Raw genomic sequence first — 23,898 nt, forward strand, 5'->3', positions numbered from 1 at the left:
TACCAAATGAGAAAAACATGCAGCCAAGAATACTGAATCCAGCAAGGTTGTCATTCAGAATGGAAGGAGAGATGAAGAGCTTCCAAGACAGACAGAAACTGAAAGAATATGTGACCACAAAGCCAGCCCTGAAAGTAATATTAAGGGGGATTCTGTAAGCAAAGAGAGACCAAGAGTAACACAGACCAGAAAGAAACGGAGATAATCTGCAGAAACAGGGATTGTACAGGTAATACAATGGCACTAAATTCATATCTTTCAATAGTTACTCTAAACATGAATGGGCTACATGCTCCAGTTAAAAGATACAGGGTATCCAGATTAGATTTAAAAAAAAAAAGCAAGACCATCCATAAGCTCTTTAAGAGAGACTCATTTTAGACCTAAATGTATCTGTAGACTGAAAATGAGGGGGTGAAGAACCATGTATCATGCAAATGGATATCAAAAGAAAGCTGGGATATCAATCGTCGTATCAGATAAATTAGATTTTATTTATTTATTTTTAAGATTTATTTATTTATTTATTTATTTATTTATTTATTTACTCAGAGAGAGAGAGAGAGAGAGGCAGAGACACAGGCAGAGGGAGAAGCAGGCTCCACGCAGGAAGCCTGACATGGGACTCGATCCCAGGTCTCCAGGATCACACCCCAGGCTGCAGGCAGCGCTAAACCACTGCACCGCCGGGGCTCCCAATAAATTAGGTTTTAAACCAAAGACTGTACGAAGAGATATAAAGGGGCGCTATATCATACTTAAAAGGTCTATACAACAAGAAGATCTAACAATTGTAAATATTTATGCTCCTAATTGGGAGCAGCCAATTATATTAACCAATTAATAACCAAAGTAAAGAAACACATGTAAGAAACATCAATCTCCTTTTTCTTAAGTACTACAGCAAACACTAGTGATTTGGTTTTTGACACAGACAAGATACGTTTATCTCCACTACAATAAGCAGGAAGATACAAGGCTCATATACTAGCATAGGAACTAGGACCCTGAATATATGACTTCCTACCCATGTCTAGTAAATAAAGCAATAGCTACCTAACATCTTGAGGTTCTGTGGGAAAATGAGAGCTGCAGAGATTATTAATAATCTTGCATTTCTAAGAGGAAATGTAATAAGCTCATTTTTCCTTAAGAGTTCTTCATCTAAACCATCAGAGACTCCTATAAACAAGCCAAATCCTCTGATTTGTCACTGAGGAAAAATAATGTGGTTTTTTTTTTTTGGAAAAAGAAATGTTTAAGAATTTTGCTACTCAAGCAATAGGGAAGATTATAAAGAAGAAACAAAAAGCACCTGAAACCTATAATTGTTAATATTTTGGTGACTATCCTTGCCCAAATATCCCCATTTATTCATTAATTCAGTAAATGATTTTTGAGTGCCTACTGTGTGCCATGGGACACAAAGCCTATGTCCTCAAGATGTTTATATTCTAGTCATATGCCAGGTGGTAATAGATGCTCTAAAGAAAAGTAAAGAAGGGTATTAGTATCAGAGATGTTATTTTGGGTAGGGTTGTCAGGAAAATCCTTTTTAAAGAGTGACATTTAAGCAGAAGTATGGAGGAGAGGGCAGGAAGATGGAGATGGCAAAGGGGATTGCAAAAGTACGAAAGTTGTGAGGTGACATGGCATTCGGCACATCCAAGGAATAGTGAAGACAAGTGTAGCTGGAGTGTCCTGAGGGAAGGGAGAGAATGACCTGAGATTAGAGAAGCTACAGGGGCCAGATTCTACTCTGAGTGAGATGGAAAGTACTATCATGTACTATCATGTACTCAGAGAGTACTATCCTGACAGTACTCATCAGAGAAGGATCTGATTTAGCTTTTCAAATAATCACTCAGGCTGTGTGCAGAGTGCCGCATGAAGGCAAGCATGGAAGAGGGAAATGAGAAAGAAGATTCTAAAGGGAATCCAGGGGAAGAGCTGATGTTTGGACTTGGGTGGGAGCGGTGGAAGTAGTATATACACAGACCTATACATAGACATATATGTCAATTATTATTATTTTTTTATATGTCAATTATTTTACATGAATGGGACCATGTATATGCTGAATGTGTTCTTTAAACTTTTCTTGTGTACTCCTTTTTCTTTTATTTTCCTGTTCCCTAGTCCTCCGTCCCACGCTCCACACTCCTCCCTTCCAGTAACCAATGTAAGAAGCCAGCCATTTATGCAACCTTTCACATTTCTCTCCATTTCAGAAATCATCCATGGAGGACTGTTGTTTAATGTCTTGCTTTATGAAAACTGAACTATATTATCTTATTTTACTGTGTGAATTGCTAATACCTTTGCTTACTTTTCTATTTGGTTAGTTGTCTTTTTCTTACTTGGTAGGCACATTATAAGTATTGATTCTTTTTTGTGTTTTGTTTTCCTTTATCATATGAATTCCATAACCCTGACCTCCAAGCTCCTATGTGATCACCTCCTCCCTAGAATGACCTAGAACCCTAGATGGTAGAAGCTTCCTGGGGCTACTGATCTCTGGTTATTCTAACGCTCCCTTCTTTGTCTTCTCATCATTCCCATCACTGAGTAAACCAATTCCCTACTTTAAATTTCCTATATTTTCTTGGTTGAGCCCCGATACTCTTCAATAGTATTTATCCTGTGCCTCGATCAGAGGAAAAGCTAAAATATTTTTTTAAGCAATGATTATCATGGACGGCCTCCCACACTTCAGCAAATTAGTGGGAACTGTTCATTCTTACTTATTCAACACCCCATGCATCATAATCAACCAAACAGTGTTGACTGAGTATCACTCAATCACCACCTCGAAAAATACAGTGTCAAGTTTCCCCATCACCACAATGCTGGTACCATCTTCTTAGGGGCCAAAAGGCAGACCACCCCAGGATGGATGGCTACTTTGAGTTAAAATGCAATCAAAATGTAGAAGATTCAGGAAAAGTTCATCTCCCCCACAACTGACTAAAAATACTTTAGATAGACACCCTGCTCCAGGAAGAGAGCTATCATCAGAGCTAACTACAGTACACTACAAACTAGATACCATAGACAGGAAAGAACATAGCAGGGCCTGTTTGATCAAAGTCCTTTCTGTCCCACTGTTTCTGAGTGATAAACAACAGTTTACCAAACATCAATCCTCTTATGTCTTCCTGAGAATTGCATTCCTTCCCTTTGAAGTACCAGATCCCTATCTCTTTTTTCTTAGTTCAGAATGACTTATATATACCTCCCTTGGTTTGACTATCTTTGGTATTTCCGACTGTGTGGATTCTCCATATGTAGGAAATTAAATTTTATTTTCTTCTATTAATCTGTCTCATGTCAAGTTGATTTTAACCCACCTAGAATAACCTACTAGGGAACAGAAAATTCTTGCTCCATAACACCTCATTAATAGATTCTGAGGATTCCAGATTTAGTTCAAAATTTCTCTGTCCTCCTTCATTGCCATTCAGAAACATTTTTTCACCTAGGACTCTACTGAACATATTGGTTATTAAGGTTTTTTTTTTCTCCTTTGACCTTCATGGTTTCTACCACCCAAACTCAACTGTCAACATTTATTAAGTGACTGAGCAAGTATCTAGTGAGAGTCCAATATCTGCCAAGTACTATGCAAAACACAAGCCAGGTCCACCAAGAGATAGTACTTCAGGGATCTCAGCAATTTGGCAATTATAATGCAATGTGATAAAGGATATTTTGAGATGACTGATGTCTCAGTCATAAAGCAAAAACGGCAGAATTTTGAGATGACTCCCTAGATCCCCTACCCTTGGTCTACACACACAGTATGATCCCTTCCCACTTAAGTATGGGCAGAATTTGTGAATATGATGGGAAAGTCACTTCCATGATGATTTAATGTTACATAAGCTCCTATTTTAGCAGATTCCCTGCTGGCCCTGAAGTGCCACAACACCGTGTTGTAGAGGGCCACATGGTAAGGACTTGAGTTGAGAGTAGGTCCCAACCTACAGCTATGAAAGAAATAGGAACTTCAGTTCGACAGCTGCAAGGAAACAAATTCTTCCAACAAGCTAAGGAAGCCTGGAAGCCTAATTTTCCCTGGTCAAGTCTCCAGATGAAGACACAGCTGGCCAACATCCTGATCTTAGCCTTAGTTCCTGAGCAGAGTGTCCAGGATACCTAAGGCACAAAAACTGTGAGAAAAGAAATTTTGTTGTTTTAAGCTGCTACATTTGTGGTGATTTGTTACAAAGCACTACATAAAGAAAACAAACTTCACAGGGGTAAGAGGAGGATATTAGTAGTACACACAGGAAAAGACCTAACCAGTCTATGGTCAGGGATGGCTTTTTCAGAAAGACCTAACACTGAGACCTGAAGACTTTGGGAGTTAGTTTAAGCAAACAGGAGGGGAATGGGGAGGGGATGGATAGAGAGGTATTCCAGATAGAGAATCCAGGAAGTGTGGTGGGGTAGAGGGAGGGGGAGAAAGAGGGAAAGAGGGAGAAAGAGAAACACAGACCATAAACTCTTCTTTGAACCTCTGGTAGTTTGCTAATTACCTTGAATCTAAACCATACTTAAACCACATTCTTTAGGACTCTTCACACTAGGTTTTTACCCTGCCCAACCACTCCCATCCCATTCTATGCTTTAGCCCAAAACCTTCATTGGTGCTAGGAAAGATCTGTGCATTTATTTTGCAACTCCTATCCCAGAAATTGCCATATTAAATATCCTAGGTGCAGAAAACAGCTTCTTTGACTCAACAACAGGTCTGCCTCATGTGTTTCACATAACAAGTGCTTTATCATCTCCAGGATGCTATCATATAGTACTTCCTTAGTCTCTACCCAAGACCCCATGCCTCACTCCCAACAACAGTGCACTTTGTAATACCCGTGTGCACCTCTGTTCACAGTATCCCTGGCTACATAGTCTCTTCTTCGACTTTTCCAAGGTTAGGGCCATGTCCGGTTGATGCTTTGTCTTGTTTTCGCGTGTTATCATATCGTTAACTGCTGCCTGGCTGCTTTACTTTCTTGTGAGAAAGCCTTAATGACATCTGAGCTATTCAAAGAAGAATGAAAGCTCTCACCCAGAGCCCCCAGACCACTCTTCAGATCTTCCTTTTTCATGGGGTATTTTTATGGTTTGGAGATATGGACAATGGGCTAGGAATTCATTTGTTTTGTTATCAGTCAAGTGTAAGTATAGCTAAGTTTTCCTGAGTGTGTATGACATGCCCAGCATTGTGTAAAATATTTTCCATGGATTACCTTGTCCCGTGCTCACAGCAGACCTACAGATATGTGTAGTAATATTTTCCTCACTATAGAGACAGGGTAACTAAAGCCTGGTAGGTAGCAAAGCAGGGATGCCAGCTTCAGCACACGGTTTGTCTAGAGCCCAGGGGTTCAACCACTATTCCATGATGTTTCTTCAGTCTCAACCTGATCATTACCCCCTCCCAGAGGTCAGCCATGATCACAGAGGCAACCAAATAATGTTGGGACTAGGAAGCTGTCCCCTCCCCAGAGGGTTATATATTCTGCAACAGAGCTGGGACCTGAATTGAGACTGCTTGGATTTTTCCACAGTTCTGCCATTGATCAACTTTGTGATCTTAATCCCTTAGCCTCAGTTACTTCATCTGTAAAATGGAGTCCATAATAACCATCTCACAGGGTAGCCATAAGAATTCAATAAGATGATGCACATAAAGTGTTTATTCCCAGAACTGGCAGTTTGTAAGCACTCAGGAAAAATGTGATTACTATTATTCTGGTCCTCAAGGGAAGTAAAGCAGATACAAATACTTCACTTAATGCACTTCCTACTGGTTGAAAAAGCAAAATCCCTCGAATCAGGCATTTCTTTCTTTTTTTAATTTATTTATTCATGAGAGACAGAGAGGAAGACAGAGGCAGAAGCAGGCTCCATGCAGGAAGCCTGACGCAGGACTCAATCCCAGGTCTCCAGGATCACACCCTGGGCTGAAGGTAGATGCTCAACCGCTGAGCCACCCAGGGATCCCCCTAAGCACATATGGTGAAAATTGAAATGTTCCTTTGAAACACTATCTTAACATTATTTAAATTATTAATAATAGCCAGAGGGAAGGCAGACTATAAATGAGTATCATTATGTTTCTGATTTTGAATGGTGAACATTAAATTACATTGTTGTAAACTGAAATATTTCAGTTGATTCCCAAATTCCCAATAACTCTTCAATAGGGTAAAGAGGATGGTGTTTAAGAGAGAGGCTCAAAAAGCAGCTGCAAACCCAATATATCAGAGAGGAACAGTATATTCAGGACAGGAGGTGGGACTGGCTCTTTCACTATTTTCACTGTAGCTAATGAAAGGTAAACCCCAAAATGTTCAGAGCTCTAGGACTTTTCAGATAAACACTGGAAATGGTGAGTATGATTCATGTCCAAGATTGATTTACTGAAAAATACAGATGTGGAGAGAAAATTTCAGCATTTTAATCTTTGCTAAATATGGTCTCCTTGAAATACAGTGGGGAAGGTCTCAACTGCAAGCCAAGAGATGTGGGCTCCAGTGCTGGCTCCTCCTTAACTAGCTGTGTGGTCTTGGCAAGCTGCACCATCTCACTAGGCTTAGCATCCTTATCTTTAAAAAAGAGAAGATGAGGAGCCCTGACTGCAGGACCTGACACACTCCCTCTAGCTTGAATATTCAATGGAATAAAGGACTTAGTATCTTTATTTATTTTTGGTGTTTCTTATTTTTAAAGTGGATGATCACCTTTGAAAGCATAAATCTTAAATAAAATAAAATATGGATTTGAGGCACCTTAGAAAGGCATCTTGATGGCCACTGGCTGGAAAAAAATAGATTGCAACCAGCAGCTGGGGTCAATACAAAATTAAATGACACAGCAAGAGTATTCAAATATTTTCCGAGGCATAGAAGGCATAGAAATAGACCTTTCAGAATTTTCATTTTTAAAATCATAACTATTTCAAAAGGTGCACGGTTAGTAACCATGTAAAAAATAATGTGTAGCATGTTATAAATAAAACATATCTTACATGGAAACCTCAATTATAGAAAGTAAAGGCTACTTATGAATTATTTTCAGACATTCAAGTTAAACTATAATTGATAACAGCCCAAATTTCCAATTAACTTATGTTTCAAAATAGTATACCATTTTTAAAATAGGCTTCAATATAGTCATACTTCTGTAATTCCTCTGGATATTCTTGCTTCAGAGAGCTGTGCAGGGATCCCTGGGTGGCGCAGCGGTTTAGCGCCTGCCTTTGGCCCAGGGCGCGATCCTGGAGACCTGGGATCGAATCCCACGTCGGGCTCCCGGTGCATGGAGCCTGCTTCTCCCTCTGCCTGTGTCTCTGACTCTCTCTCTCTCTCTCTGTGTGTGACTATCATAAATAAATAAAAAATAAAAAATAAAAAAAAAATTTTAGACAGAGAGCTGTGCAAATCCAGAGAAACAGACTAACCCTTCATACCCCAGTTTCACACATGAAATGGGAATATTAACAGCAATGCCGTACACAGTCCCTCAAACCTTCAGAGAAGAGTAATATGTTCCACTAAGCTAGACTGGAAGCCGGCATTGGAAGGACTTGTCAATGGTCTAGTGGAAAGCCATTTCAAAACTGATGAAATAGCATTTCCCTTGGTAACTCATGGGAATTTTACTGGTATCCTACAAAATCTCTGACTCCTGGTTTATGAATCAAATTTTTATTTTCTGTTGCTGTTGACAGTGTCATGTCTTTTGTTTTACTTTTGTTTTGGTCTTCCTTCTCCCAGAAACTATGATTTATGAGCAGATGTGTTAGTTTGCAAGCATATCTTGAAGCTATAACTTTCTTACCACTTTCTTTCTGTCAGAAGATGATCTAATCCTTGAGTCAAACTGTATTACAAACACCTAATCTTATTCTGGTCCTGATGAAATCAAACACTTCGGAAATATGTCTCAAGTCCTTAGATCTGTCCTCTCTGCATTCCTCAAGATACATAAACTAAATTGCCAAACTTCTACCAAGAGAGTTGGTAAACAAGAGAAGAAAGGTAGTCAACAAGTGAGAGGGTAAGCAAATCAAAGAGAGTCTACACAAGGAGAACACACAGACACAAGCACATGCATATGTACACATGGATACTTACCTATGTTTTGTTTGTTTTTTTTTTACCAAATGCCACATTTAGGAAGTATCAGGAAATTATATATAGGTTATATCCATGGTACATATGGGATTACTATTCTGCAGTTACCCTCAGTAAATGGTAATTGTGTGTCTTCTAGGTGGTCTTGACAAAACTGATCTCTGAATGGAAGGAGCTGTCTTCCAACATGGGTGATCTGCTGCTTTGGAGCTTTTACTTTGATTGCTCTGAGAAGTTTAATAGTCATTTAGTCAACCCTCAAGTACTCACTGAGCAAGCTCTAACTAAATACATTGTGATTTGAGTGCTGAGATTAGTGAGATATTGCTCCAGGGAAATTGAGGTTTTGAGTGTTTCTAGGGCAACAGTTCATCTCTCCCAGCAGCAAGTCTGTTGATAATAAAGGGATGGGAATATTGAAACCCTTTTAAATTAAAGAAACACCATATTTGAAGATTAAAGTCAATGGAGAGATGCAAGCAAACATACACTAATGATAGAAAGAAATACGCTGTTTAAGTAATGACATAGTTACTCAGAACAGAAATTGAGAAAAATTCACTTGATTAAATGTTTGGGTAATTTTGGTTTGGTTTTGCCCATTACTTTCTGAGGTTTTTCAATAGAGTTTCATTATTGATCTGCCTATAGCTACCTAGGCTAGCTCTGTTGCTAGCCCTGATAGCATCAGAGAGGAGTCTGGGGGCAGAGCTGTAAAGTATTTAAGCAAATATATAGAACAAAGGCAACTATTTCTTTGCCTTTCTTTTTTCTGTTTCGTATCATTCCACCATTCTTCTTAGAATTAATTTGCTCTCTATTATTTAATCTCCATTATTGGTAAGCCTAGAAAACAGACATTCTTCTTTAAAAGAATATTCTCAATTATAGTATTTTCTCTTTTGAAGTCTGCAAAGGCTCAGATCAGGAACCAGCAATCTCTTAGAAATGAGTGTCCTTTTTCTACTTTTTACTCATATTCCTGGTGATCAGGGGGTAGAGAAGTGGAAGACACAAGTAGCTTTGATGTCCTTAAAGGGAGGACAAAGGAAGTCTTTCCATCTTCAGGAATCCTGTTGCTTAATGCTAATATGAGTAGAGAAGATCAAATTGTTACAACTTACATAATATTTCATTAATTGATGATACTTCAGAGAGAAGCAGATATTCAAAAGGCTTTACAGAATAAAGAGGGATGCTACAGAAGGAAATCTGGGAAGAAAATTAAAGGCAACAAAATCACATAACCTATCAGCCACCAGATTAGTAATCTCCCTGGATGGGTAGTTTGTTTGTTGGTTTACTGCTTGTTTTGGTGGGAAGGGTTTAGACTATAGAGATTATGGTTTTAAGTACCCCATATATTCAATTCAAGTAAAAAGGATAAGCTCATTTAACACTTGTCCTTGAGCCTTCAATGATAAGAAAGTTCTCAGGAAGTTTGTATCCAGGAGAAAATATAGATTCAAAGGTTTCACGGTAGGGAGAGTACTTAGTACTTTAGTATATCAGTTTACCCTACCTTCTTTTTAACAAATTTACATTGTAGGTACATCATGATCTCCTTCTAACATCCACCAAGAGGCAAACCTTTTTTTTTTTTTTCACCAAAGTAGCTACAGATACAGAAGTGCTTTATTTTAATAGGGTAATTTGAAAAACAGTTCCCTAAAGAATCAGAGTTTAATCTTTATATACATAGAAAAAGTGAATGGAAATTTCCAAACAGTACATTGTGTGACTGGTGACCTCTGTAACATGTATATGCTTGTTTTTCTCTTTAGAACAAATGTGTTACTTTAATATCTACTCACTAATGAGACCTGTCAATGTTTCCAACTGACAAACAGCCAATGCAGAAGGATTAGGAAGAGCACGGATTAAGAATTTCCTTGGAGGCAGAAAGAAAAATTATCATGCATGGTGTGGTTAAAAGCAACCCTTCTGGAGCCTTAAGTTTTCGGGAAAGGGAGAGTCCCCAGGGCTTTACAAAATAAATTTTAAAAAATCAAAGCCCTCCACTTGCTTTACCTATCTGAGTACCTAGGCCTCTTAAAGCCAAGGAAACAGAAATATCATTTTCTAAATTTTCTCTGATCCAATCACTCTTTTTAGAACCTCATTTTTTCTTCATTGTTCTAGAGCATTGCCATTATGCTTCTCCTGTATTTGAGCAAACAAGAACATATGAGAGAGGACTAGGCAAGTTAAAAACTATAAGTCTGTCTATCTATCTATCTATCTATCTATCTATTTTTACTTAACTTCAATTTGCCAATATATAGTATATCATTAGTTTCATATGTAGTTTTTTTTTATTGGTGTTCAATTTACTAACATACAGAATAACCCCCAGTGCCCGTCACCCATTCACTCCCACCCCCGCCCTCCTCCCCTTCTACCACCCCTAGTTCGTTTCCCAGAGTTAGCAGTCTTTACGTTCTATCTCCCTTTCTGATATTGCCCACACATTTCTTCTCCCTTCCCTTATATTCCCTTTCAGTATTATTTATATTCCCCAAATGAATGAGAACATATAATGTTTGTCCTTCTCCGACTGACTGACTTCACTCAGCATAATACCCTCCAGTTCCATCCACGTTGAAGCAAATGGTGGGTATTTGTCATTTCTAATAGCTGAGTAATATTCCATTGTATACATAAACCACATCTTCTTTATCCATTCATCTTTCGTTGGACACCGAGGCTCCTTCCACAGTTTGGCTATCGTGGCCATTGCTGCTATAAACATCGGGGTGCAGGTGTCCCGGCGTTTCATTGCATTCATATGTAGTTTTTAATAATTCACAGTTGCATATAACCCCCAGTGCTCATACAAGCCCTTTAAAAAAAGATGACAACTCAGTGAAGATTACTGGATTATGTTCTTTAGTAAATCTATTTCTTGGCTATTCCTAAAAAGAAAAGGTCACACCCAAGGACCATGTTAGAATAAATTTATTTGAAAGCACTCCTTATCAGCTGCCAATTAAAAATATTCTCAAGCAGCAAAGAATTTAATCAACATAGACCTTCTGAGACCCAGGCCTGAGATGATGAAAGGAATGAATAAAGTTAAGAAGCTTTTACTTGTAACTTTTCATTCTGGCAGATTAAACAACTAAGTCTCTTTTCCCTAAATTATTAATAGTTCCAGGTAAGGTGGGATTAGTCAGAGGATATTTTTCATATAATTCCCAAACTCTGGCACAGGATTAGCAACATCCTTCTAATTCTTTTAATTTAAAGAATGGTGGGAAGGAGGGGGGAATAAAATCATTTAGTTATACACTGTAAACAGTCTAGCAGATAAAGAGTTTTTGTAGGGATATTTGTTTTGGTGAAATAAATTGGCACTGATGCATAGAAACTGATTTGAGGGAAAAGGGATACCAAAGAAGACACACTCCAAGAATATAAATTAAAAAGTAATATAAGGAAAAGGTTTAGTGACTGGGGCAGTAAATCATTTATTTATTCATGGCCATTTATTGATATTCTACTTCCAACAACATGCTACAAATAATACTAAAATCTTTATTTTCAGAGACACATTTATTTATCTCAAAGGCTTAAGGAACTATTCATTCCATTTAATACACTTTTCCAATATATTTGGTGTAAGATTCTAAATAGAGCAAATATAGTAGAATTTTCCCATTCTTATCCCTACTATGTTTTCATTTTTTTCTAGAGGCATTTGGAGGATCCTAAGACAGAATATTTGAGGTTCCACGTCCACATTAGACAACTGATTTGACAAACTCTTAAGCTGTGAAGATCATTTTACAGTTTTTATAAATTCATCCTTGGCCAATATGCTGGAGCAGAGTCATTATGCATTGTAAGAACTAATTATTAAACTTTCAAGAGGTTTTCAAGCCAATTGACATCCCAGGGGTAGTCTGAAACTGGCCCCATGTAGGAGTATTTACATCATGTTAATTGTCAAATGCTATGAATCAGGACTTCTCTAACCCCATTTCCAGAGCTAGTTAATAAATATTTACCAGTAAGTATAAGTACACCGTTGGTCCGAGCTATTTGTTGACTTTTTCATAATATGCCAAGGAAAATAAAGCCTATCATATAATACAACTTTGACCAAAAAACCTTCTAAAATATTTTATGTTTATTTTTTGTATTAATAATTTTAAAATTTCAGGAATTGGTACTACTAAACTTAAAAACATGGGCTAGTCAAATCACATTAGATTCGGCTTCTCTGTTTTTATTTTAAAGTTGGAAATGATGTCCTTCAAAGATATATATTCATTTTACTCAGACACAGTAAGTTAGTGAATTTCTCCATTCACTCTAGTCTCTTCCTGCTGTCCCACCTGTTCTGAGGAGTTAACTCTGCTGATACAGCAATTTGACATCCGAAGAACACATTATTTTATAAGTAACTATATAAATGAAATATGTATATTTACATAGTCATTTGACATTACTCTGCTGAAGTAAGACAAAAAAATCAGAAGGCAATGGTCAAATCAATAGAAATTAGAATAAACAATTAAAATGCAAAAAAAACCTTAGGACGAGACAGCTTCCCAGGCCCAACATTATTGGATAACTGTGCCGACCAGGGAGGACTTCCAAGACAGAGGAAGGACCAGGTTGAGACCTAAAGCAACACCATGCTTTACTAAATAAGACCTGAACTCTTGGCAGTTTCTAATAGGCAACCAACACATATTTATACTGTTTGCACATCAACTTATTACAGTGTTCTCCATCTAAATTGCCATAGGAAAAATAAGGTTGTTTCATTCATTTCGGCTTCAGTTTCACATCTGGGCAAAGCACAATGCTGGTAAAGACAGCTTTTATTTTCCTGGTGAAAAATGGACCCTGGGTCTCTGCATAGGAAGTATTTAGCGCCTTTGTGGCAGTGTTCAGTTTAAGCCAGACTCCAAATGAGAGAGTCATCTGTGTTTAAACATGGAAAGGGTTCACAGTAAGGGAAGAGATCTTAAACTTTTCTCTTTTCCTGGGTGTGGCTCTTGCTTAGTATCCCTGAGGAAATGAGCTGTTAAGGGATGTGCTGCTCTGTGCATCACAGCTCTGAAAGGAGATACCTTCAAACCACCAAAGTAAACCCTCCTTTGTGGATAATTTACTAGGCTGATTAGAGCACATTTCATCACTGACCAACAGAACAGAAACAACTACGAAAGTGAAGGCTCATTCCAGAAACATCTCTGACCAAAGTTTTCTCGAGCTTTAACTTCATGGTTTTATATTTAATCATTTCAGCATTTTGCTAGTTAAACAATTCTGATATGAAATGTGAATCCCAGAAAGTGCGGTTTCATTCCACATAGCAGGAAAATTAGTAACTCCTTTTTCTCTGCCACTTGTTATCGATTCGAAAAGATCTTTCCAAATCCCCACTATTTATTCTGTTCATTAAATTGTCTTATTCCATGGTTTTTCCAGAAACTTTACCACAGTTCTAATATCTCTTTGTAAATGTTGTCTCATTTGAAATAACTGCATTAAACAAATATTCTAAACTCACTACCAAATTTAGGGCAGCAGATTCAGACTCGAGCCCTCCAGATCACTTGTCTACAATCCATATGACACATAAGAACAAAGTCTTCCAGGGGCACCTTGGTGGTTCAATGGCTCAGGTCATGATCCAGGGTCCCGGGATCGAGTCCCACATTGGGCTCCCCACAGGAGGAGCTTCTCCCTCTGCCTATGTCTCTGCCTCTCTGTCTCTCATGAATAAATAAATAGAATCTTAAAAAGGAAAAAGAACAGACTTCTAGTTCAGGCAGGGCAAGCCCTCCAGATCGGTGAACTGTTTGTTACCTCTTTGATTCACATCATCACCATTACTTACAGATTTTCTCTAAATTTGTATTAAAGAAATCAAGTATCTTTGTAAAACTGTATAATGTAGACATTATAACAGTACTAATTTTCTTTATTAAAACCCCACCTCAGTGACTTTAACTCTGAAAAGTTAAATGACAAATGTTTTTTCTTAGAACGTACCAGGTATCAGAGGTATTGCTGTTTTCGTGCAACAGTGATATTCATGAACTTGATCAATGTGTCATCATTTAAGAATCCATAAGAATAGGATATAAGCTGGTTGGTGTGGATCTGGCTGTGTCCACCACTTTTTCTTGTCTGGGAGGGCAACTGGGCAAATGCTGAATTCTCTCTACAGTGAACAGCAGGTGACCAGTAGGGACAGAAATGCAAGGGTTCCCTGACCATGTCCCATTGATTCTGAATAATTTGAGGCCACGTATTATAACACTAGAACTTAAGAGTGTCAAAGTATGAGGTGGTCTAGTCCAGACTGAATCCTAATCAAGTAAATCTCTGAATGCGCCAAGCAGAACCACCCCTTTCTGTCCTTTTTCCCAGGGATGGAAGAACTGGTGGTGGTCTTGGAAAGCACTCCAGCTCCAGCTTTAGCTCTAGTCCTAGACTCTAGGTCTATCCCTCTTATCTACGGAACCATTTTTAAACTGCTAGGAAACTCTGGTAGACCATATGGTAGACCATATACCTATATGAACTGCATATTTATATAATCACTCTCTGGATGTGTTTAGATTCTTTACTATGAAAAAGGCATTGCAAATCTCATATAGCCATCTGATGCCAGGTTAGTTCCCTGTTAGATTCCAGGAGTTTTATTAAGCAAAGGAAGAAGCCCTTCACAGTTGATCTTACCTTCACATGCTGGCATATAGTTCTAGGTATCGATATATCCCCACAGACCTAAACAACAGTTAAGTCTAGCAAAATATTATATGATGCACAGTCTTTCTTCATGTTGGCAGCAATAGTTTGGATACTGAGAATACAGTTGTGGGGTTTTTCCTCCTGTTGTGTTACACATTTTGTCAGCAATCTGAAAATCACTATATTAACACATTTGAACTGCTTAATCAATGCTAGTAAGTTGGCACAGTCAGCCTTTTCCCTCACTACTTATACTTAATATTCTTTTTGGGTGTGTTTTCGAACGGAACAAAGAAGGATAATTCTTCCTGTTTTTCTATTTTCCTTTTCCATCTCCCTGTCCTTTGGCTGCTATTTTACAAAACACTCTAATTTATAAAAGAATGGTCTCTTACAATGAAGTACAGGAATTTTAAACCCCTTAATTGCACTGTGTGTTTCAAATCTTAAAACTGAATTCTAAGTTAGTGCTCAACATTCTAAATCAACATTCCAGGAAAAATTTTTTAATCTTGCAATGATGCAAAGTATCAAGTTGAAAATCAACCACAAGAAGACATAACATTTCCACACAATCTAGGGTTTGGTTTTTGTGTGTGTGTGTGTGTTCAGGTGCCTACAAGAACACTAGGGAAAGAATGTAGGCCATTTTCAGGTCACTTCAGCTTTCATTGTGCAAGATACAATCAATTCAAAAGAATTATTTTTAAAAAAGAAATTCTAGCCTAGATTTTCATTTAGTGAGATATAGCATGTATATAAATATGTCAGTTTATGTCTAATTTTCCCCAAATTTATGATATTATACTTTTAATTTACGGGCTAAAAGTGGAAAAAGATTCACATTGTTTGTATTTGCTTTTGCCTGATTAATGGCAGTTATATCAGAAGGCCCTGGCCAACATTTGGGGAAAGCAGCCAAGTACACACAGACAAGCCAAAAGTCACTAAAGATGAGCAAGTCACAATGCACTGTCTGTGGTGGCACCGGATACCTGCATAAAATAATTCCTCAAAATAAGAGAAAATTCACTTAAGAGAAATGCAGCTTTTTTTTAAATAAACTTTCCTCCGGTAATTGATATCTTTTTAGGAAATCCCATAAATATCCTGCTGGACATTCATGATTGTTTGGGCAGCTCATGAGGGCCATAAGTAACAGGGAGACACAGTTTTGGTTACCTCTGTCCCACACAAAGACAAATTGGGACCCTTAAATAATGCCTTGCTTTCAAATTAATGTAAAATGTTATTACATTAACCCAGTAATCAATTAAGCTATTTTTAAGAAATAATAGATTTTTTACAATAACCAGGCTTTAGTTGAATAAGCTGAGCTGAAGTGTGGCTATACTTCCAATAATACTTGGATGAATTTAACCATTTACAACTTAATAAAAATAGATGAGGGGGGATCCCTGGGTGGCGCAGCGGTTTGGCGCCTGCCTTTGGCCCAGGGCGCAATCCTGGAAACCCGAGATCGAATCCCACGTCAGGCTCCTGGTGCATGGAGCCTGCTTCTCCCTCTGCCTGTGTCTCTGCCTCTCTCTCTCTCTCTCTGTGTGACTATCATAAATAAATAAAATTAAAAAAAATAGATGAGGGACATCTGGGTGGCTCAGTAGTTGAGTATCTGACTTTGGATCAGGTCATGATCCTGGGGTCCTAGGATGGAGTTCCGCATCAGGTTCCCCATAGGGAGCCTGCTTCTCCCTCTGCCTATGTCTCTGCCTCTCTCTGTGGGTCTCTCATGAATAAATAGATAAAATCTTTAAAAAAATACAGATAGATGAGATTACATCAGAGCACATGGCAAAATATTTTCTTTTATGTAGTCTGTTTTAAAATATGTTAACTCAGTCTTTGGAATTTTAAAGACATTTTTATATCTTCTATAATATAATCATTTATATGTGCACTAATACAACCATCACATTGGCACATACTCACTAGACTCTTTCTAAAGTTAGGGTTATGAATTAAAATTATTGCATTTGACCACATTAGTTGAGACAGCTCTACTTTCAGCACTTGAGCCAAAGGATCAGGAATGGCCACACAACAGAGGCAATGACTTAGGTTCAACACCTCACTGACCTTGACTCACAAGTATCTCTGACTTTATCGCCCCTCCGGTTCCATTGTCTCTGTTTAATTCCAACCTTCATTAATTATAAAATGGTCCATGACAGTAACCTCCTCTCTAGCTTCTGGGCCTCCAAACTACCCTACACTGCATAGGAATGTGGCCATTTGACACCTGTCCTTACAGCTTTGGAAATTGTTCAAATGTCAATAGCCCTTAAAGTTCAAACTCTAGTAAGTCAACAATTTTCTGTTGAGCAAATCAATTGATAAACCAACCTCTTCACAATTTGTCTCCAACCTATCTCTTTGGCCTTATGTCTAACTATCCATATGCACTCCCAAATACCCTAAACTGTAGTTTTTAGCACAATGGCAAATTATAGACTATGTAATCAGGCTCCCTGGGTTCTAATCTCAATAGTACCACCTTCAAGATGTGTTAGTGGGAGACCAAATACTTAATTTTTTGAAATTTCAGTTCTCCCATCTGTACCATTGGGATCAAAAGGTTGTTATCGATTAAATGACACACACTAATACTCAATAAAGAGTAGCTAGTAATAAACACAGCAAACAAACACTTAATCCATGCCTTTACCCCAACATTTCTGGCCGATGTGTCCTCCCACCTGGCATCCTTTTCTCAATGAACTCGTATATGTCCCTCAAAGATTAGTTCAAATGGCATCTGCCTTTGAAAGCCTTCTTTTACCATTTCACTTGGGAAAAGGTAGCTTTGCCCACTGCAATACACTTACAGCATTTTGTGAATATTGTATTTACAACCTGCATCTTCATAAATCTCTATATATGTGTTCTTCCTATACTGTAAGATCTGCATGGAAAACAATAATATCTTTACATCCCCATACTCTGTTATGGGTAAACTGTACCATCCCTCACCCAAGAAAGATATAGTGAAGTCCTAATACCCAGTACCTCAAAATGTGGCCTATTTGAAAACAGAGTTGTTGCAGATGTCATTAGTTAAGATCATACTGGAGTAGAGTGGAGCCCTAATCCAAAACAAATGATATCCTTTTAAGAAGACAGCAACGTGAAGAGACAGAGTCACAAGCACCGTATGAAGCCAGAGGCAGAGATTGGAGTGATATATATCTCAAGCCAAAGAGTGCTAAGAATTGCTGGCCTTCATCAGAACCTATGAAGAGGCAAAGAATTCTGCCCCAGATCCTTCAGAAGGACTGTGGCCCTACCAATACATTGATTTCAGACTTCTAACCTCCAGAATTGCAAGACAATAAAGTCCTGTTGTTGTAAGCCACCAGTTTATGGTACTTCATTATAACGGCCCTAGGAAACCAATACATAGTCCCAGATTCAGGGGGAAAAACTAACATATTTGTGTTAAAGAAGCAAACGACTTTAAGAATTTTACTTAATCAATTGGGACTCATATAGAAAAATAGGAGTGTACACAGATGGCTAGATTTTTTTTTTGAAAAAATAATTATTTTATTTAAGTTAAAATAGGGAGACTTTGGCTTCAACCCAAGATGATCAGGGTTTCGATACAGTTTTGCACAGGCCCCAAAGACCCCACAACTGTTATTATGCCATGACAGGAAATTTGTAAAACGTTTCTGGTAGAAGGTTTCTTGTTGTTGTGTACATAAGAAGTGCTCTGTGTGCACCCTCAGCCCCAGCCAAATACTACTTCATTAAAAGACAAAACAAACATAAACAACTGAGAAGCACAGAAAGGCAGAAAGTGCCTGAGAAGAGAAGGCTCTGGGCTGAGGACACACGGATGAGGCTGTAGCATCTGTCCTGGCTGAGTTACATGTCTGTAAGGGAGGACACAGGTGCAGGAACATGAGCAAGGCTGATGGAAGAGAAAGAAACCCACGGAGGGGCCTGAGCAAAGTTCGAGAGGAAGCCTCTCTTGCTCTGATCTGAAAGCAGGAGCCCCTCCCGGACTCCTAAGATATGACTTTGTCCCCATCACCTTTGAGTTCTGAACCCCACAGAGATCCAGCCACAGCCTCCCCAACCCCCCACCCAGGCCCCTGGCCTCAGGCCAAGGCACTGGGATGCACCCCTCCCCTGCCCTAAATTCTGGCTTTTAGAATCTGTAAGTATGTGATTTCCTATTTAAGTGTCATATTTAACTTCCTTCCCCACCTAAAAATTTAAGGTTATTGATTCTTTTTAAGATTTTTTTTTATTCATGGGATCCCCGGGTGGCTCAGTGGTTGAGCATCTGCCTTTGGCCCAAGGCATGATCCTGGAGGCCCAGGATAGAGTCCCACATCGGGCTCCCTGCATGGAGCCTGCTTCTCCCTCTGCCTTTGTCTCTGCCTCAAAGAGACACACACACACAGAGAAAGAGGTTACTGATTATTGATTCTTAATACTTAGAAAATGTTGACATATTCCTCCTTGCCCTGTACCTACACTGACTGCTCATAAAATGGAACCTATTATTATTCATCAAAGCAATGACATAAAAGTTTTTCAACGGGTGATTTATAAAAAAAAATGGCATATTTATTCATATTTATATGAGAGCAATAGTCCAAGGACATTGTGTCTGAGACTCCAGAAAGTTTTCTTCCAAAGCATTTTTATTAACAACATGTTAGCTCTCAGGGATCTATTAATTTATTATAATGTAGTTATACTGATAGGCATCTTACCTAAAAACATTCATTTACATGGAAATAACAGTGTAAAGACAGATAAGAGTAATCTTATATTCTAGGCCAGAATTAAGGTCTACTCTCTACATTAGTAATTGCAGCTAAGAAGGAAGGGGAAAAAATCTAGAATTTGGAAGGAAAAATGTAATTTCAGTCACTGTGGTTAGAAGGGACATTTACTGTATAATTGAAAATTCTAAAGTACACAAGGAAGGCAAAATGCCATAATTATTTGGTGCCTAAAATAACATGTTATTATAAAGTAAAGCAATTTCATTTTTGGAGCATGGAAAATCCAAAACTATGAAAACTATGCTTTCTGAGATCTCTATGAGCCTTAACTTCAAAAACATGCAGTGAAGGTACTAAATCTTTCATGAAAAAGAAAGCTCTGGACTGAGTCAAACATCCAGTATCTGACACCTACATTTAATGTTGCCTCTAAAGAGATGTCTTATCTTTTACTGTTCAGGTCCTCGAGAACCAGGCCTCACAATGAAGGAAGCCAGTAGAGTCACAGTTTTGTTCTCCAGCTTGTGGAACTCCTATGAGTGCACACATTTGATCCAGTCATCTAATAATCCAACGGTCATTCAATAATCATGAGTTATGCCTTACCCTAGGCCCCCACTGATTTGCTGTTGACAGCTTTAATTTTTTTTTTCTTAAGCTCACTATTCTCATCTGTCAGCAAGGATAATGATGGTATCTGCTTCCTAGGATTTGTTGTGGTAATTAAATAAGAGATGGCTCATAGTGCTTCACATAGAGCCTGGCATATGATAATTACCCAATACAAGTTAACTGCTGTCTTTATCATCATTACTGGAATACGTTATAAAACTAGTAAGCAAGTTGAAGGTAGGACTGTGTCTATTACTTAACGGACACCCACACTTAACAGCTGAGGCCAGTGAATGCTAAAGTAAATCTTCGTGCCAATTCCAGCCCAAAGCCTACTTCCGTAAATGTTTATTGGAACACAGCCCCTCCTGCTCTTTTATATGGTGTCTATGTCTACATTACCCAGCAGATGTACATAGTTGTAAAGAAAAGGACTGGATAGGCTACAGATTCTGAACCATTTATTACTTGGCTCTTTAAAAAATAAGTGTGTTAATCCTGCACTAGAGCTTTGCCACTTACTATGTGGTCCTCAGTTCATTAAAACTACAGACACTGGGATCCCTGGGTGGCTCAGCGGTTTAGCACCTGCCTTCCGCCTAGGGGGTGAGCCTGGAGGCCTGGGATCGATTCCCGCATCAGGCTTCCTGCATGGAGCCTGCTTCTTCCTCTGCCTGTGTCTCTGCCTCTCTGTGTCTCTCATGTATAAATAAATAAAATCTTAAAAAAAAGAAATACTGACACTTAGGCTCCCTTGACCTACTGAATCAGAAACTAGACATTTTCACAAAATCTTCAAATGATTTACAAACTATTAGGGGTTGAGAAGCAGTGGTCTAGGTCAGAGGTTAGCAAACTTTCTGTAAAGAGCTAGACAGTAAATATTTAAGCCTTTGTTTCAGGACAATTATATCTGTTCAACTCTGCCTTCCTATCTCAAAAACAGTCACAAAAAATATGTAAATAAATGGGCATGGTTCCACATCAATAAAACCATGTATGGAACCTCAAGTTTCAATTTTATAAAATTTTCATGTATCACAAAATATTCTTCTAATTTTTTTCAACCATTTAAAAATGTTGAAACCTTCCCTTCACTTGTGTACCATACAAAAACAGGCAGCAGGGCAGACCAGGTGGCTCAGTGGTTTAGTGCCGCCTTCAGCCCGGGGCATGATCCTGGAGACCCGGGATTGAGTCCCACGTCAGGCTCCCTGAATGGAGCCTGCTTCTCCCTCTGCCTGTGTCTCTGCCTCTCTCTCTATGTCTCTCATGAATGAATGAATGAATGAATGAATGAATAAATAAATAAATAAATAACTAAATAAATAATATTATTAAAAAAAATAAACCAGGCAGCAGTTAGGATCTGGCCTGTAGATCAGAGTCAGTAGTCTTAGTCTAGGCTAATGCCACATCACTGTTTAGCCAACATGTTACCCCTCCTCCCATACTCTTCCCAGGACTCTAAACACCTATGTCTATTTTCTGACACATGTGACTTTATAGAAGTTATCTTCTACTTATCTAACTCTTCCTAAAAAAACATTTCTGTTCCTCCTTTATGACTTCTAACTTCTAATATAAAGTTCCTGTCAAATGATGTGATGGTGTAACTGTTTCCTTTTCATCGGCAGAATAGAACATACCAGAGAAGATGAACTAGGAAGCTATAGGTGGATAGACAGACAGGTGGACAGATAAGATACCTGCCTCCAAAGGAATAGGAAACTGATCACAATGAAAAACTCTGCCTCTAAATTCAACCAACTATGCTGAGCATTTCTAAATATATAGTCAGGATTCGTGTCTATTTGATCCACAATATCCTTCTCCTTGACCCTTCAAGAAGGCTGAAGCTCTTGGAAAGTAACATAGGAAGTCTGCACATCTTGCCCTTCCCCTTCCAGAGGCTAGTGGATCACAAACAACTGAGAAGAAACTGCCAGAGAGGGTTCTCACTCCAGAAAAAGAAAGAGCTTTGCCCCACTCTCAGGGCTCTGGGACACACTGGTGGGAGAGAGATGGCTAGAGGAGGGGATCCACACCTGCCTTTTATTGAAGCCAGTATTCTTTGTTCCTGCTTATACTGAGATGATAAATCAGTTTCAGAAAAGAAGCTTAGTTCACAGAAACCTTTATGTTCAAAGTTTATTGAAGCTAAGCTCAATAAATGGTAGATAAGATGACTTTGTTAAGTAAACACATTAATAATTTAGGTTTAGCAATTTAAGAAACATGAAAGTACTCGAGATTCATCAGAAGCACAAACTATACGAACTATCTGCACACTCTTAGAGGAAACATAGACATATACACATACACTTAGGATATATATATATGCACTATATATATATGACATTTTTTAATCTAAACGAATGTGTTAGAATACATTCTGACTCCTGGTCTCAGCTACTATCACATCTTTTGTTGTTTAACCTTACTCAGTTTTATCTTTCTACCATCATCCAATTTTCCCTCTCCTTTCTAGGATAGTTTATTCTGTGAAAAAGACTGAGATAAAAACCTGTCTACATAGCCTGATAAACCTTTTTTTTTTCCTGATAAACCTTTTAAATGTAAATCATTCACTAATGAAGTGGTTGCCCTACTGTATTAATTAGGAAGATTTCAGCTACAAGAAACAGAAAATCCTGACCTAACTAGCTGATGTCTTAAGAAATTGATCATTTCGGGATCCCTGGGTGGTGCAGCAGTTAAGTGCCTGCCTTTGGCCCAGGGCGCAATCCTGGAGACCTGGGATCGAATCCCACGTCGGGCTCCCGGTGCATGGAGCCTGCTTCTCTCTCTGCCTCTCTCTCTCTCTCTGTGACTATCATAAATAAATAAAAATTTTAAAAAAATTTAAAAAAAAAGAAATTGATCATTTCATGTGAGAAATTCAGCAGTTAGGCAGCTACAGGGTTGCTTAATTCAGTGCCTCGACAACATCATCAAGGATCTTTCCATTTTTCTAGATTGCATTATTCAGGATATAGGCTTATCCTTATGTTAACTACCTTACACCATATGTGACAAAATGATATCCAGTAAAAATGCTGTCTTTTTGTGTCTCTTTAATTATGACAAAGTTTTTCCTTGAGCTCCCAGAATATTCCACTTCATAGCTCATTGACCAGAAATGCATCATACCTGTTTCTAAACTATGAGCAGCCAAGAACAATGAGATTACCATAATTGTGCTGAATGGGGAAAATATGCAGCCAAGAATATTTTATCTGGCAAGGCTGTCATTTAGAATAGGAAGAGAGAAAAAGAGTGTCCCAGACAAACAAAAACTAAAGGAGTTCATAGACCACTAAGCCAGCCCTGCAAGAAATATTAAGAGGAACTGAGTGGAGAAAAAAGATCAAAAGTAACAAAGACGGGCAGCCTTGGTGGTCCAGCAGTTTAGCACTGCCTGCAGCCCGGGGTGTGATCCTGGATCTCCAGGATTAAGTCCCACGTCGGCCTCCCTGCATGGAGCCTGCTTCTCCCTCTGCCTGTGTCTCTGCCTCCCTGCCTCTCTGCCTCTCTGCCTCTCTCTCTCTCTGAATAAATAAATAAATAATCTTTTTCAAAAAGCAACAGACTAGAAAGGAACATCACCAGAAACACCAACTTTACAGGTAACACAGTGGCATGAAATTCGTATC

The 23,898-nt window shown here is 38.5% G+C and overlaps 1 long non-coding RNA gene across 2 annotated transcripts in view; it reads right to left on the reverse strand.

Annotated features, from left to right (window-relative positions):
• Nucleotides 1-6,678: 6,678 nt before the first annotated feature.
• Nucleotides 6,679-23,898, reverse strand: part of LOC140612071 (uncharacterized) — a 29,031-nt gene continuing 11,811 nt past the window's right edge. Inside the window, exon 3 of one of the 2 annotated variants that reach the window (XR_012013386.1) lies at nucleotides 6,679-7,393. This is a non-coding gene — a long non-coding RNA (uncharacterized lncRNA). Of the gene's footprint in view, nucleotides 7,394-10,602; nucleotides 10,993-23,898 lie in introns of those variants that run through there. The other variant, XR_012013387.1, reaches the window with a different exon arrangement.

The sequence above is a fragment of the Canis lupus genome, chromosome 20 (assembly GCF_048164855.1).
Source record: "Canis lupus baileyi chromosome 20, mCanLup2.hap1, whole genome shotgun sequence".
Classification (NCBI taxonomy): domain Eukaryota; kingdom Metazoa; phylum Chordata; class Mammalia; order Carnivora; family Canidae; genus Canis; species Canis lupus.